General features: G+C 40.7%; 1 protein-coding gene across 6 annotated transcripts in view; it reads right to left on the bottom strand.

Annotated features, from left to right (window-relative positions):
- ETV6 (ETS variant transcription factor 6) overlaps positions 1 to 15,074 on the bottom strand; it is a 131,040-nt gene that overhangs the window by 108,474 nt on the left and 7,492 nt on the right. For 2 of the 6 annotated variants that reach the window (XM_051772608.1, XM_051772610.1), the window contains exon 1: positions 6,711 to 8,941. The exons of the other annotated variants lie outside the window; for them this stretch is intronic. The gene's annotated coding sequence lies outside the window, so the exon portion shown is untranslated. Of the gene's footprint in view, positions 1 to 6,710; positions 8,942 to 15,074 lie in introns of those variants that run through there. 6 annotated transcript variants of the gene reach the window in all.

Genomic DNA, 15,074 nt, shown 5'->3' with positions numbered 1-15,074 from the left:
AGTTCTACTTCTATGTAACAAACACACTACAGAGATGTAACAGCACATGCAACGTATCTGGTTATTTAAAGCAAAAAAAGCAGGGAAACAAACTAACAACTCATCCTGCAAATTCTGTATTTGTACATGAATTTATGTATTTAAAAAAAAGGGACTGAATAAGTCTCACTTTAAGCAAGTTTAAGGAGTTTTTGTTAGTTGAACTTCTGCTTTATTTCTAAACTACATGCTTTAAAGTTAACACATCATCATGTGGGTGAAAGTCTAAAAACTGTCTTATGAAATGTCAGGAATTAATACTCTCTGTGTGTGTAGTAGATTAGCCACTACTCAGGTTAATTGAAAAGTTAGTGTGTTAAAGGAATAGCTAAATAGACAAGAGTAATATGGTAGCTTTGAAATAAGCTTAAAATGCTTAAGCCTACAGGTCTTGTTAGATCCGTGCTCAAAATAGAAACTGTAAAATCTCAGCCTTGAAGCCTGTTCCAAGTCCATTTATAGGATCTATACAGATATTACAAAAAGAGTTAATTTACTGAGTGTTTTGATTCATCTGTAGTAGTGCAAAAAGGCAATGACACATATAGCTTTTCCTCCCAATGACTTATTAACATCTCCATATAATATAGGGCTCCCATTAAACTGTGAGAGTGGGTAGGTTTCCTAAGGGATCTCAAAGATAGCACACTTCCCAGGCTTTGAACTACCTGGGTCCTATTCCACATTTCCCATGCACTCATTGCTAAACAAAGGGCAACACTTGTGCTCTCTCACTTGCGTGGGATCACCATCCTGTCATCAGATCTGCACAGTGGGTATCTGCACATACACAGTGTCCCACCAAAGTCACAGGCACAGAGGTGCACCTACACAGATCCAAATTTACACTCAGGAGTTTAGCTGGAGCCTACAGTAAGGGCTTGTGCAAACTTGGTTTTGGGGGGTTGGATATTTTAGTTTCATTTTATAAACTAGGATAACAATAATTCAGGACAAATTTGCAGAAGACAGGCTGTGCTGATGTAAAAAGGGATTCACATTACTGCCTTTCACCTCAAGCATCAGTTTAAAAACACCTTGCCTACAGTAAGCAACCACGTAGCAGAGCTACTGCACATGAAGCCATTGCCCAATTTTTATTTTGGAGTAGCTCTCTATACAGACAATTCTGGAATCACAGTATTTTTGTTCCAGAATAATTAAGTTGCTAGTAATGTGGGCAATTTATTCCATGATAAAAAATGTACAGCAGGACAGTCGTTCTAGAAGACTTAAGATGGTTATGCATTCCCATACACATACCCAATAGATTAGGCGGTAAGGAATATGGGATAGATGCAAATGCCAGTTAAAAACAGTGGGAGTCTTCCCAGTGACTTCAGTGGGCTTTGGCTGAGGTACTCTGTAAAGGAAATTGCTTAATTCCTGTGTATTTTTAAAAAGGATTCTTAAAAAAAAAAAAAAAATAAAACTGAGCTGCAAGCCTGCAGGCATTCAGACACACGAGTAATCCCGCCAAACCCAGCGGGACCCATGTGCGTTTGTAGAACTGTGTTCTTCGCGGTGTGTGAAGACTACATTTATACATCAAGAGGAGACAGAAAAAATAATTAACTCTTAGCCTTCTCACCGAGAGACGGTCCAAGAAAAAGCCTCAAACCGTGTTTAACCACGATACACACCTTGCTTTAAACTACCGACCTCTTTTTTAGCTTTAGCAGTATGAAATTAGTAGTGTGAATTGAAAACATCGAGGTGAGAAGCGCTGCAATCAACCCCTGCCAAAAAAAAATAAATCACTCCATATGATTTTTTGTATTTCCTGAGGGATTTATTTTGTGACTGCTAAGTATAAGCATCAGTGATTTAGTATTTTTTTTAAGGATAAAAATCTTTCCATCTAGAAATTCTAAGCAGATGTGAACTTCAGACTTCCAAATTTGGGAATGTTCAGATCAAGAGTTGTTGTTCTAGTCTTTTAGTCATAATCATCAGTGTAAATATAAAAGTTTTCAATTATTTCACCCTCAAACCATCAAGATGTTCAACCTTTATTTGGCCAAAACTAAGTCCAGGGCTGGAAAATCCCTGTAGACATTTACAGGACCCAGGCTTAAACCACAGAACCTTAGATCACACAAGTTTTGCACAACTCTGGTAATTTAGTTATTGAAGTTCAGCAAAATTTTTGATGTAAATCTCATGTATGGCAATTACCTGGGTGAGCTAAGGCTAAGTTTCAAAATTAGTACACGTACCTGCCATTGATTTGCATCACAAATTGCAGGTTTCTAAGGAGGAAAGACTATGTTCCTTTCTCTTTCTTTAGCTGGGCTCTGTTAGTCTAATCTTGACCTTCTGAGGTGTTGCAGAAGATGAGCAAACCCTTTCTGAACCATCAGTTCTGTCTGCCCTGTGCCTCTCGCAAAACAAAAGAGAAAAATGAGAAAATATTCCTTGTATTGCAGCTCTAGCTTTCTACTAGTTAATAAATTTAATTCAACCTTTTATTAAATCATTTAACCATTTAATAAATCATTATGAAGACATTATTTAAATAAATCTTAACCCTTCTGGCTATGGAATTAAGATGTTAACCCAATGTTTACCAATTTAGTAGTACCTTTATGGCAGTGACCAATTTCTGTTCTTCCATGTACAATCTTTAGACACCAATTCACCCCCTTCAATCCTTTACAGAATTTGCTTCTCTGTGGAAATGAAGTTGTCTACATGTTTCAAACATCACAGACAACATCAGTCCACTGTTGCTACTAGCTTGTGCTTATGATCTGTGGAACAAAATGTCTGAGGGTTGCTGCATGCTGCACAGTTCAAGTCTCCCAGTACTACAACAGAACTGCATTTTTAAAATTTTACATTTGTTTTCTTTTTTTTAAATGCAGCGTATACTGAGGCACAGACAAGGAGCATGCAGGGAGCTCAAGGAGTCACCCGTAAGAAAATCCAGCTGTCTGCAGGATTGGACAAAAAAAAAAAAAAATCTACTTCACACTAACTCTTTAGACAGCCTACAATAGTCTCTTTTTAGAAAGTAACATTACTTAAAAGTAAATGTAACAGGCAACAGCGTGTATTGCACATAAGATTATGATATATATAATCTATATTGCACTTAGTGTAGCATATAACAATAACATAATACATTTTGACTAAAATTTATGAGTTGGAATTTATGTCAGACACAATTAGTAATGGAAACTCCCACTAGTTCTAATCAGAGTGAATTAAGTCCTGATGCTAAGATTGAAACACTCACAAAAATCCTGGATCTACAGACGGAAAGAAACAAAAGTATATAAAATCCTGAGATATTATCCTGAAATTTGTTCTCTCATAAACAACCTCACTGAGAAAATCCAACCCAGGTAAAAGTTCTGAATCATATCCTTCCAAAATCAGTGGCCAAGACCACAAGATGATCAACATGCCCAGAGGGATATAGTGAACTGAGGTCTTCAGAGGAAAAAAAAAAATGGTGTCTCATATGACGTATGAAAAGAACACAAGCAGCAAATGCAGTTGTAAGACTCTTTCTAGGCACTGGGATCCCACAACCCTGTGAACAGTTCCTGAGTTTAGATCCTGATCTTGCCATCGACAAATTGCTGCTCTAAAAAAAGTCAGGTTGACAGTCAAACCTTGGGGTTCACTAAAGCAGCTTCCACTGCTGACACAAGTCTGCCTCTCAGCGTAACCACGCGACATTTTATGCCAGGGCAACTGCGAAGACTGAAACTCTCTTTGAAGACAGGTAAGCAGATGTATTGGAACAGGTATTGCTCATTTTGTTTGGAGTTTGTTGTTCTTTTAGGTTGTTACTTGTTTTTAACCAGAGGTACTACACCGCTTAAACGCTCAATGACTAATGATCATTACAGCACTGTATGAGAGTGTTTGCTTGGTGACCCTGTGCTGTCTCTTTGTGACTGTTTTGAGCTCACCTGGAGGTTCAGGAGTCTCTTCTCAAGGCAACTGCATCCAAGAGGCACCTGTCAAGACAAGTTTGTTTCCATCTCCTGCAACCCAACTACTAGCACTTCCTCACTGTTAAGATGTCTCTTTCCTCCACCTTCTGTATCCCTAATGATAAGACAGGTTCTACAGGCCAGATGTTGACATCCTTTACACCAGCTGTGTCCTGGTTGACAGTTTGGGTGATTCCAACGGGTTGGCACAAGTGGGAACAGCCCTGCAGTTTGTGTTCAGTAAAAAGTACTGTTTACGATGCTCTGAAAGGAGGAAATGGTAAGTAAGCCATTGCCATGCTTATCATTAAGCATATGCTTAAATGTCTTATTGAACAAGTGCCCAAAGCACCAGGCTACAGCAAAACAGATTGCTATTCTCATTTTAGGATTGTAGGTGCTAAATAAGCTGTTCCCTTTTCACCCCTGTTCCTCCCCTCTGTCTCAGTTTTTCCATTAGAAAAACAAAGGAAATTACACTGATTTGCTTTGTAAGGCCTTTGGAAACAGCAGCTGAAAGGTGACCCAAAATGCTTCCTCACTCCACTGAGGAACTAAGGATGTGTCTTTCAAGTAAGGAGTTTAATCATTCTCAGGAAGGACCTTCTACAAGCTGGAGGGAGGACCCAAGAACCACTGGACCAGAAATAACCATTCACATTACAGATCTGCAACAGGAGAATACACAGCTATCTTGTCCCTCCTCCCAGGGGCAGAGTATGTCCCAAGACATGATCTAAGTTGCTCCTCACATCTCCTCCATAATTTTTATAAGGGCTGCACATACACTACAGACATGTGCAGACTTACCAGCGTTCATCAGGTCTGACTAACATAGCTATGTGAGCAGGAAGTGTGTACTGTGGACCCCAGCATACCAATAAAACTGCACTCATGATGAAAGAATTTGTTTAGTTAGTGGACAGCAGCGATTTTTACAACAGTAACACTTCGCTACACAGCAACACTTACCCTCAGACTGCATTGTCAATACACTGCTATTCTCGTCCATGTAAAGCACTGATACAGCTTCAAAAAGATTTCTCTTCCTTTCTCTGGCCTGTACTCCCACACTTTCAGGAAGCTGTTTGAGCCTCCCAACCTCTCATTTTCTAATCGGCTATTCACACACACACACACACACACACACACACACACACACACACACACACACACACACACAGAGACCTCAGCAACTCTGCTTCAAACCACAGAAGGCAAAAAAATCCACAACCACTGCAGGACCATGGGAGTCAGCAGGAGTACATAAAACCACACAGCAGCACTACTAGAGATGTAAGTGGTGAGTGAGACTCAGTTCCAAGAAATGCAGAGCAAGGGGCATTTTTTTTCTCATTGCAAAGTGACTACAAGTGCAAGCAAAATTCGTCAGGGGTCCCAGAGGGAAAGAAAACTCTTCCAGGAACCTATTCCCTTGCCCTTTCTCAACCCATTTAAGAACCCACAGTTTTTCACAGGGATACCTCACAGGTAGGCAAGATGCTTAAAGAAAGCTTTCTCTCCCTCAGCACTTCCAACGACCTTTCTGAAAAGCTGTTAAGTGAAGCTCAAATTGGCACCTAACTTCCAAAGGAAACCTTATCTCAGGAGTAAAACATGCAGGAACAGTCTTTGGCAGTAATGGGAGAAGAAAGAGGTGACCAGTGAAGAGCTGGAGATAATGATGATCATTATTATTTACAGGGCTGAAAACATCCTCCCACACACATACACACACCTTTCTTTGTCTGTTGTATTGATCGAGCTGATCTAATTCAAGAATGGAGCTAACAAAAACAACTCTCAGAAACTAAAGTAAACCCAGCAGGGACAGCTCCAAAATCCTCTGTGCATCTGCTCAAATAATCTAAGAGGGATATACAAACAGCTGCTGCAGCTTGGAAAGTGCCTGTTCTCAAACAAGGTAGCAAACATAGACTGTTTCAGCCTACAAAAGGAAAATGAAGGGAGTAATGCCTGAGTAAATGCCTGGGAGCTGACTGCCAGGTCAGAGCTGCTGTCGCTTAACAGAGCTGAGAGTCCACACCACCAGAGACACAAGAGCACTGGTAGGAGAAGCAGGAAGGGCAATGCACAGACATGCAGCAGGGCTAGTGTAGAAGCTACATTTCTAAACCAAGGATTTCTATTCTTACCTAATTTGTTGCCATCCCCCCAAAAAATTTAAAATTTAAAAATTAATATCGCACTTTCATATCTGATAATTACAATGTCCCAAGAACTAATGGCTGTCTATTCACCGAGAACTGAATAGAAGTTCTCTCCTTTTTTAAATTAAACTCAACAAAACCATTCAGCATCAAACCTCTTCACTGTCTGATATCCATTCAGTCCATGCTGAACAGGTCTACAATACTATTTTCTGTACTACAGTACCACTAACTTGGCACCTAGGTACCTCTTTATACAGTGTGAAGTTTTCAGCAAGGAATAGTAGAAGAAAGGACATCACATTTCTGACATAGGACAAGACACAAAACCAAGAAAGACAACCACTTTAAACAAATCTAAAAGGGATTTAACAACTGGAGATTTCTTCCAGTCACACAAGGAGATGATAATAAAATAATAGCCAGATGAATAGAAGACAGAGGGATAGAAGTAAGCTGAACTAATGAGGTAGTTTCTGCACCAATTTCATATTTGTCAGAGACATTCTGAACGTTTTACATTTTGCAGGGAGTGGGGGGGAATACAAACCTTTCCTCAGTATGTGAAACTAGTTAGTTTTCCAACTTTGCAGGCAATGCAGAGACTCAGGAGTAAAAGACGCCTCCATCTGATGCACTAAGAGCAGTAGAAAGCAGTCTTGTATCAAGTTGCAAAGTCTTGAGTTGGTGCAAGGGAGGAGACAGGTAATCAGTCACCTCTTGAAGCTGCAGAGAAGCAACAGCATCAGTGGTACCCACTGTTTGGGAGCAAGAATGGTTAGTGAGTTGTGTCTGCACTCCCCATGCTGCCTGTCAGAGACATGAAGCAGACTGGTATATTTTTTATAACCACGTTGCAAGGCCAGCATAGAAGATATAAGAAACATAAAACAAGACCAGTGAGCTGGCCTCACTTTCCATAGAAAGGATGTCACAAATACTTTTCACATCAAGTAGCATATACACCCAGGAAAGCTATGGTGAGCATGGTTTAAAGAGTCAAAGAGTCATTTATGGACTGAACATAACACTCCCATGTTTGCATCCTTTGAGGACACAATTTTAATAGAAACTCTAAAATGACCTCTAGGTTAGGCACGTGGGACAGACTTCCTCCCCTGACCCAGGGAGGGTTCCTGCTTTGCTGCATGGTTAAACAGGTCCAGTCTGTCAACATCAGTGGTACAGAACAGCACAGATTTGCAATGAAAGTGGGGAGGTTTGGCTTTCAGTGTTTTCAGTTTATTTCAGAAAACTCAATACATGCGAGTGCCTCTTTCTATTAAAGCAGTGTTCTCTTACAATTAAACCTAAACAGCTCAGCCAAGGTGTGTTCAGAAACACAAAGCATGCCACAGCACCATTGGAAGTCTGCAGATGACAACAGCAAGGCCTCACACTGATATAAGAAGGCTCATTCATAACTCAGGCAACAGCTCTACCCTTCACACTAGAAGACCAAACCATGGCTGCTTCAGACCCTTAGTGTCTGCTGGTATTAAAAACAAGGCAGAGACAGCTTCTCTGCAAAAGAACCATCATGTTTTCCGCAACCAGTGACCATTTTTACTGTAGTTAATCTATCGAGCCTAAAGGGACAAAAATAGGCATGAATACTTAAAAGCTTTGGTTCTGATGTCAGGTAACACAGACCTGGCCAATGCACCCAAAGTCTGAGTGGGAAATTCAGGAGCTAAGTAGTTGAGTGCAAACATCAGTGAGTAAGAAATTAAAGATTACCTACAAAACCTGAGCAAATAATACAGCCTTTGGTCACAGGATCATGTAGCTGCTGTGCTTGTGCACTGAGTTATGAAAGTGCAGGTCCAGACTCCGCATGTGGTACACAGACATACTTTCCTTCACTTTTGTATGGAATGATAAAATTAACTTCCTTGTGTTTAACACTGGGAAAACAGAATTTCTTCAGCTATCAGCATCTTTTGGGAAACTCTGCTCCTGTTTTAATGTGGTGGTAAGCAGGTACAATGTCTTTAGATATTGAGGCTCTACAGACAACACCTGGAAACAGCAAAGGAAGAGCCTGTCCCCAGAGGGACCATCCAGGCTGGTGCACTGGGACAGGACCTCAGGAGAGTTAGAAGTGAGCAAGTAATGCTTCACAGGCATCACAACTAAGTTCTACCTAAAGCCAGGCAACTATGTATACTACACGAGAGCAAGCTGTTATGGTATCTGCCTGCTGCAGGACACCATTCCAGATATGGCTCTTGGTAAAGGACACACGAGCATTTGCAGGTTGAGTTTTTTGGTTTTTAGCCAGCTCACTTTTCTAGTTCTAATTGCTCATTAACTGCAGTAGCACAAGATATTTGAGAAATAGCTCAACTTGCACTGAAGCTAAACATTTAGTGTACAGACTGTCCCACAACAAGGTCCTCTCTGCTGGCTTACTCATTTCTTAATGGCTATGTGTAGAAAACCAAAGTCCAGGCACTCCATAAACAACACTTTCTCATCAATTTTCTCAGCTATTAGGAACTTGAAACGAGGAGTCAGGGACTAAAAGGCAAAGAGGTTGAAATCAAATCAAATCAAAATAGTCACTCCAACACAGGTTTCAGGCATGTCGATGGAATAAATTAATAGAATTGCTGAATTGCCCCTATATTATATAATACCTGTTCATCGGCCACCCAGTGGCTCATGTGGGTACATATTTGTTCCATCTAAAGAAACGCATCCTTGTCTTGCAAGGAACTGTGTTCACTTGTCTCTTACCAGACATCAGAAGATGTGTGGCTGACACAGCACGCAGCATTTGAATTATCTAAAAATCTCACTATTTTTTCCACCCTCCATCAGCCAAATCTTGGGAGAGAACCTCGAGAAATAAAATAGGTCAGGGAACTTTATGCCAATAAATAGCATCACAGCCCAAAAGAAGAGTCAAGGATTTTCCCAAACAAAATTCACTGAGAAGTCCTTCATAACCTGAAGAACATTCTTCTTATGAATTTCAGATGGTCAGGTTACCTTTGCTGAGGAAACATCACAACAAGACCAAGAAACAGAGCAAAAGGTCTGATTCACATGAGAGGTTTTCTCAACTGTTATTTTTCCACTTGTCAGAGGCATCTGTACAGAGTCAAGCACCAAAGTATTTAAGTCCTAAATGGAAGTGGAAAAGCACAGTAGTTCTGGTCAGCTCAAAGGTCTGCCTAAGGTAGTGCCACATTTCCAGCAACATCCAACAGGAAATGCTCAGGGTCAGAGGAATAAACTCTCCCTTGCCCACAACCCCAGAAATCCACAGGTTAGGGGCTTTCTCAGCTTTTTTTGACCACAGCTGTTATCTTTGCAATTCATGGTCCCAAACAGACGCATCTAGTGTGAACTGTCTTCTGAAACCAATTGCCTGTTTGTCCCTACATTACAACTCCCAGCAGCAGTTTTGTTAACCTCACTGTATGTTGTATGAAAACATACTTCCCTGTTTAAAACTGTTGGACGCTTCTATCTAATCCTCCCTGTTCCCATACAATGAGAAATAACCCTTCCCAATTTAGCTTCTCCCTGCTTCTGCCTCTCTAAAAGCAAATTTTTAGACCTTCTAAAGCAAATTTTTATGATTTTCACAGGAGTCTGCAATGGATCCAGCTGCTTGCCGTTGCTGCCACAGCAAACTCCTTGCCATCACTTCCTCATTCCTTCACTTTCAATCCCATCCTATTTTTCTGGTTCCTATTTTTCTTCTTACAATAACCTCCACTCTCATAGCTTAGAGTAGATATATAGGAAGATAGATACCAGATCTCTGTTTGGTTCAACCCCCTCGCTGCCTATATATGTGTGGAGAGTCTCCCCACGTCAAAGCTTGCATCTTGCAGCAGTGCTGAATATCTTTAAATGTCTGAGTGTCTGCTGTGAGCACAGATAGGCTGAGAGCAGCACACCCTAGGAACCTTGGAGGAAGTCAAGACAGAAGCTTCAACCCTGAAGTGCAGGACTGCTCACCTGGTATCATCACCAGCGGCATGTGTCTACAAAAACCTGTAGGTGACCAGTGTGTTGGAACTCTCAAGACTACGATAAGTTTCCTCAGAAAATCCACAAGGACAAATTCTGAATAAAAAAATGTGTATTTTTCAAGTATATGTAGTAATTTTATTTCCGTAAGTATAGATACCAACCAAGTCATTCATTTTTGTGAGCAAGTAATTTGAACAAAAATATTCTGTGGACCAGTCAGAAGTAGCTCTTTTTCTCAGGTGTTATATAGAAAGCAACTTCGGCCATCCCCAAAAGCTATCATTCTAACCAATTCTACTAATTAATTCCCTTAATTTTTGGGGGGTTTGCTGCTTTTTCTCTTTAGAAGATGAAAATTTAAATATGCATATCGTCACTATAAGGCTTAAGTTTAAATATGCTCTAAAACCAAGTCTTGCTCCAGGCCAACCATTCAGTGTCCTTTGTAAGCAAATCATCGACGGGCTATATATTGATGCCTTCAATCCACAGCTTTCACACTTTCTTCATTGCTTTGCCAACCACCTGCTGACAGCTTGGGTCTACAGAACTTCAGTTATTGTTTTGGGACAGACTTTTTCCTCTTTTTCAGCAAAATGGAGGCCAAGGCCCATACAAGTGAACGAGTATTTTTCAGATGACAGAGCGCTCTGTGGACCAACGAAAAACAGACAGAGAATTATGAAACCCCAGTCTAGACTGAAGGAAAACAGACCTCTCTTTCACCAGTATTTGAAGTTCACCTTGTAACTGAACTTGCTGAAGTGATGTCTTAAAGTCTTCACCCCCTATGGACACACACTAGGACCGTGAGGCTCTCAACTCAAGCAAGAAGAGCAAGCACGTCTGATGGGATAGGCTAGTCTAAGCACAGTATCATCTGCCAAGCAAACAGTGAGGGGGAGACCCAGGCAGGCACAGGCAAAGGGCCCAAGGAGACCACAGTGGTAAAGCATAGCATTATTTTGCTGCAGCTGTAGGCACCAAAAAACTACATGATGCCACTTCACTCCCCATCTGTGAAGCAGGGCAACCCTACCTCTCTACCTCACAGGGAACTGGTTGTGACAACAAACATACTAAATCATTGAACTAATGGAGACTTTTGAGTATCTTAAAAAGCATACAGACATCTCTACTATAGGACATGAATTAAAACCTGTTTTTTTCTTTTTAAGAACACTACTATTATAAAGGGAACCAGGAGGCTTGTTCTGCATCTATGACGGCTTCCCTTCTTGTTTGCAAAGCAAAACCTTCAGGCTAAACTGGAGGAATATCCCTCATGTCAGCTGCTTTTCCATTGCTTCAGCCCCCCGTGGCTAAAGAAGATGGGTCTCACCGCTAAAGCATTAAAACACAGCATAGAGGGTAAAATGAAGAAGAGAGGAAGAGGTTCTGACAAGCACTGTATTCAAGATCTGTCAAGGTATTATGTCTAAACATTTACAATTTTTCTAAGCCTCTTCTTTTAAAAACTGAAATTTTAAAGTTTTTTTCCCCATTTAAAACAAACTAAGAAACGTGAAACTAAAGTGTATTGAGATCCAGTTAAAACTACAACAGCAGAAAATAATTTTGAAGATAAATCCCAAGCATGATACTTAGTGCCAAAGCATTAAAGAAAGTTCTACCATTCAAACAAGTGAGGCCCACTCTTGTACACCTAGACTCCAAGCCTGCCAAAGAGCCAAGCCAGCTTTAACAGATAAAGAGAGAATATTTTCTTTTTTCAGCTTCGTCAATTAGTTCATTACAATGACTAGTTTACCCAAAGTTGGAAAATGCTTCGGAGTCGCAGAAACAGGAAGTTTGTTTTCTTCCTCCAGTCAACCAAAACGAGGGGTGAGGGAGCAAATAATAGTAGATGAACATGACAGAAAACTATCAGTGTGATAAAAACCCCAGTATTTCATGTGCTTAATAAAAAGCTTGTTATTTATTATGTAATATTACTTCAAAATGTATCAGATACTTCCATTTCATGTACAAAAATAAAACCTTTTTTTTTTCTACAACTACTTTTAATGCTCAGGGTTTTGAAGTAGGAGACTGCACTTGTAATTACATTTCACTGCAAAGCCAAGTGTAGTCTATCATAAACAGCATGTAAAAGTAAAAAAAAAAACAACCAAAAACAATAATCCAGCAAAAAAAGTAATTCATTATTTTCCAAAATAAAAACCTAACTAAATCTGTATGAGGCTATGCAGTTACTTAAATAGATATCTGTGGACATTGTACATATTAGCAGAAAGGAAAACTAAATTTAGATTAAAGGCCATATTTAGCTGCATATTAATACATTTTAATGGCTAACACCGCGAATCACTCTCTCTTTAGGAAAAATAACTAAAAAGTACACATACAAAACAATATCAGAATTGATTTTGTATAGTCATTCCTCTGTTTGCCATTAAAAAAAAATAAACTTCAGTGTCAAAGCGTGATGCAAGGTCTGTACAAATGACAGTATTTCTTAGCAAGTGAGACACTTCAGTGTCTCAACACTTGGTCAGGCAGTGAAAGCAGCAACTCTTATGTCCACTGCTATAAGCTCCAGTTGGGACATCATTTGTCACATATGTGAAAAGGAGTTAATGCTTTTTATACATTTCATGTGAGTGATAATGGGAACTGGGAGACCTTTGGAAAAGCACAGGTAACCCGCACTTGGCTCCCAGAAGCAGACAATGTCTTTTCCCCATAACCTGAAAACTTCTCTTTTTCAAATGCTGATCTGTAATTCCCATTCCACGTATTCCCTGAAGGGGTTTCCCTCTTTCATTTCAATCTGGGTAAATAAAGCAGCAAAGCCAATCTCTTGCTAGTAATCTCTAGTCCTAGCAGTCCTGACTTCAGAAGTCTCTGAGTCACAGACAAATTCTTCCTCAGGTCTCTTCCCATTAACAATTAACTAGTCCTTCTTGAAATCAAGACTGCTGGCACTGAGACTTAGGAAATAATTCAGAAGAGATGAGCACTTAAGACCATCCTTCCAGGGTGCAAAAATTTACATCGGAGCATCTGAATGCCTATACATCATTAGAGCAAGGCTATCTTGCCTGCAATCTGATTCCCAAAAGAAAAGAAGTCTCTGTTTCAGGAATGGCTTACCAAACAGAAAAAACAATCTTTCCCCTGAGAAAGGCTTTCCCCCCATACAGGTTGTTAATCTTAATATCATCCTCATATTCCTCTACCCTCTTTTTCAAATCCATTTGTACTTTTAGCCTTCATACCATCCTGCAGCACTGAGTTCCCGAACTTAACACAGATGGAATAAGTACTCGTTTTAATCTTCCTGGCTAGTAATTTCATTGCCTCCTCTAGTTTTGTACTATCAGAAATTGCTCTCTGTACTACACTGTTGTGCAATTTCAGAGATTTCTATTATACCTCCCTCAGCAGTCTCCAACCCAAAAAGTACTTGGCAATATAGCTTCTCTTCCTGTGGAAGTTTCCCCAGGCAACTTCACTACTCACTTCCGTGTCTTTTTCAGTGCCACTGCAAACCTGCCTAGTTGTCAGAAGAGCATGCCGTCATCGGAACTGATACACAGCACAGATTCAAACTTCAATATACAGATATTTTATATTTTACTGCCTGCTGCTTTCCCACTATGGTTTTATTTGCCCATTTCACCCCAGACTGAAAACTGAATTCAGTAGTCTCTTGTATTCACTAACCAAACCATTTCCAAAAATATGAACCCAGATGCCAGAACAGTTCTGCGAGGTCTGTCAGCAAACAGTACTGAACACCTCAAAGAGACCCCACTGTATTTGTTAAGTAGAAAAGCCTTAAAGAGTACCTCACTCAAAACTACCGAGAAAAAAAAAAAAAACTCGAACCCTGTAATTTCTACCTACTTCTCCAAGCCTGTAGCCACTGCCTGTCAACATGGTTCAGTTGGCTGTACTAATTGGCACTGCATACACCATCAATTCACTCTTCTTACTTTGAAGTTGTAATTTGTCCCTGTTGGGAGGTAATAAAAGCCAGCACATGGTCAGTCATGGATGGCTCTGGTGACTCAGCTGGTGTGAGGCAGTTTGTTAGGACAGTGTATTTGAGCTCAGTGTTTACTGTGCAATGTGTGATACATATCCCAAGCCACATGCCATGAAATATTTTACAACCCATAACCTTCTCCTGGAAGCTGCTCCCACAGTCTCCCCATTTGCTCAAGCCATAAGACAGTGACACAACCACTCAATCTGCCAACTGAGAAGTATCTTTTCTACCCATCAGCACTCCTGTTCCTGCAACTTGGTGCGCTTCCTGGCACCCTTAGCAGCATCCTCATCCCTCTGTAAAAACAGCTCAGCCCTTCATTTCCTCATCCCCAAGGAGATGGCAGGTCTGTCACTGAGTTGGGCATCCATGGGCATGGCATGGGTATCCATGCCAGGTGGGCATCCGGTACCTACATGTGCCTACACCAGGCTGCCCAACCCAGCACAGTGGTGCTCTAAACTGGAGGGAGTTGTTCCTCTGGAGCTGGAATGATGCTGCTGGGACCACAGCCACCACAGTAGAAAGGCAGTGACACAGCTAACAACTGCCCATCAGCACTACCTCGATTGCTCTGCAGGCTTCAAGTTGCAACCAGCCTTGCAGTGGTGCCCACTGGAAATCTCCAAACAGTTTCTCACAGATGTGGCAAGGGAGGACCCATCTACTGAGGAATATTTTTTCTGATAGCCTCCAGTGAGACTCATCCCAGAATCTGAAGTTCCTCACACCCTACTACCTCAGACCTGGGGAGGTCTGACAATGCTTGACTTTGCTCGTGTTTTAAAGCACATCACAGGTAGGAAGATGAGAACTAGCCATTTAAGTGGGAATATGGTGAAACAACAATCTCGAGTCCTAACCCACCAGAACTAAAAAGGATTGGTTGTCATGGTGTGAATC

The sequence above is a fragment of the Manacus candei genome, unplaced genomic scaffold (genome assembly GCF_025592945.1).
Source record: "Manacus candei isolate 608988 ecotype Guabito, Panama unplaced genomic scaffold, ASM2559294v1 h1tg000153l, whole genome shotgun sequence".
Taxonomy (NCBI): domain Eukaryota; kingdom Metazoa; phylum Chordata; class Aves; order Passeriformes; family Pipridae; genus Manacus; species Manacus candei.
This window is presented reverse-complemented; position numbering and strand designations above follow the sequence as displayed.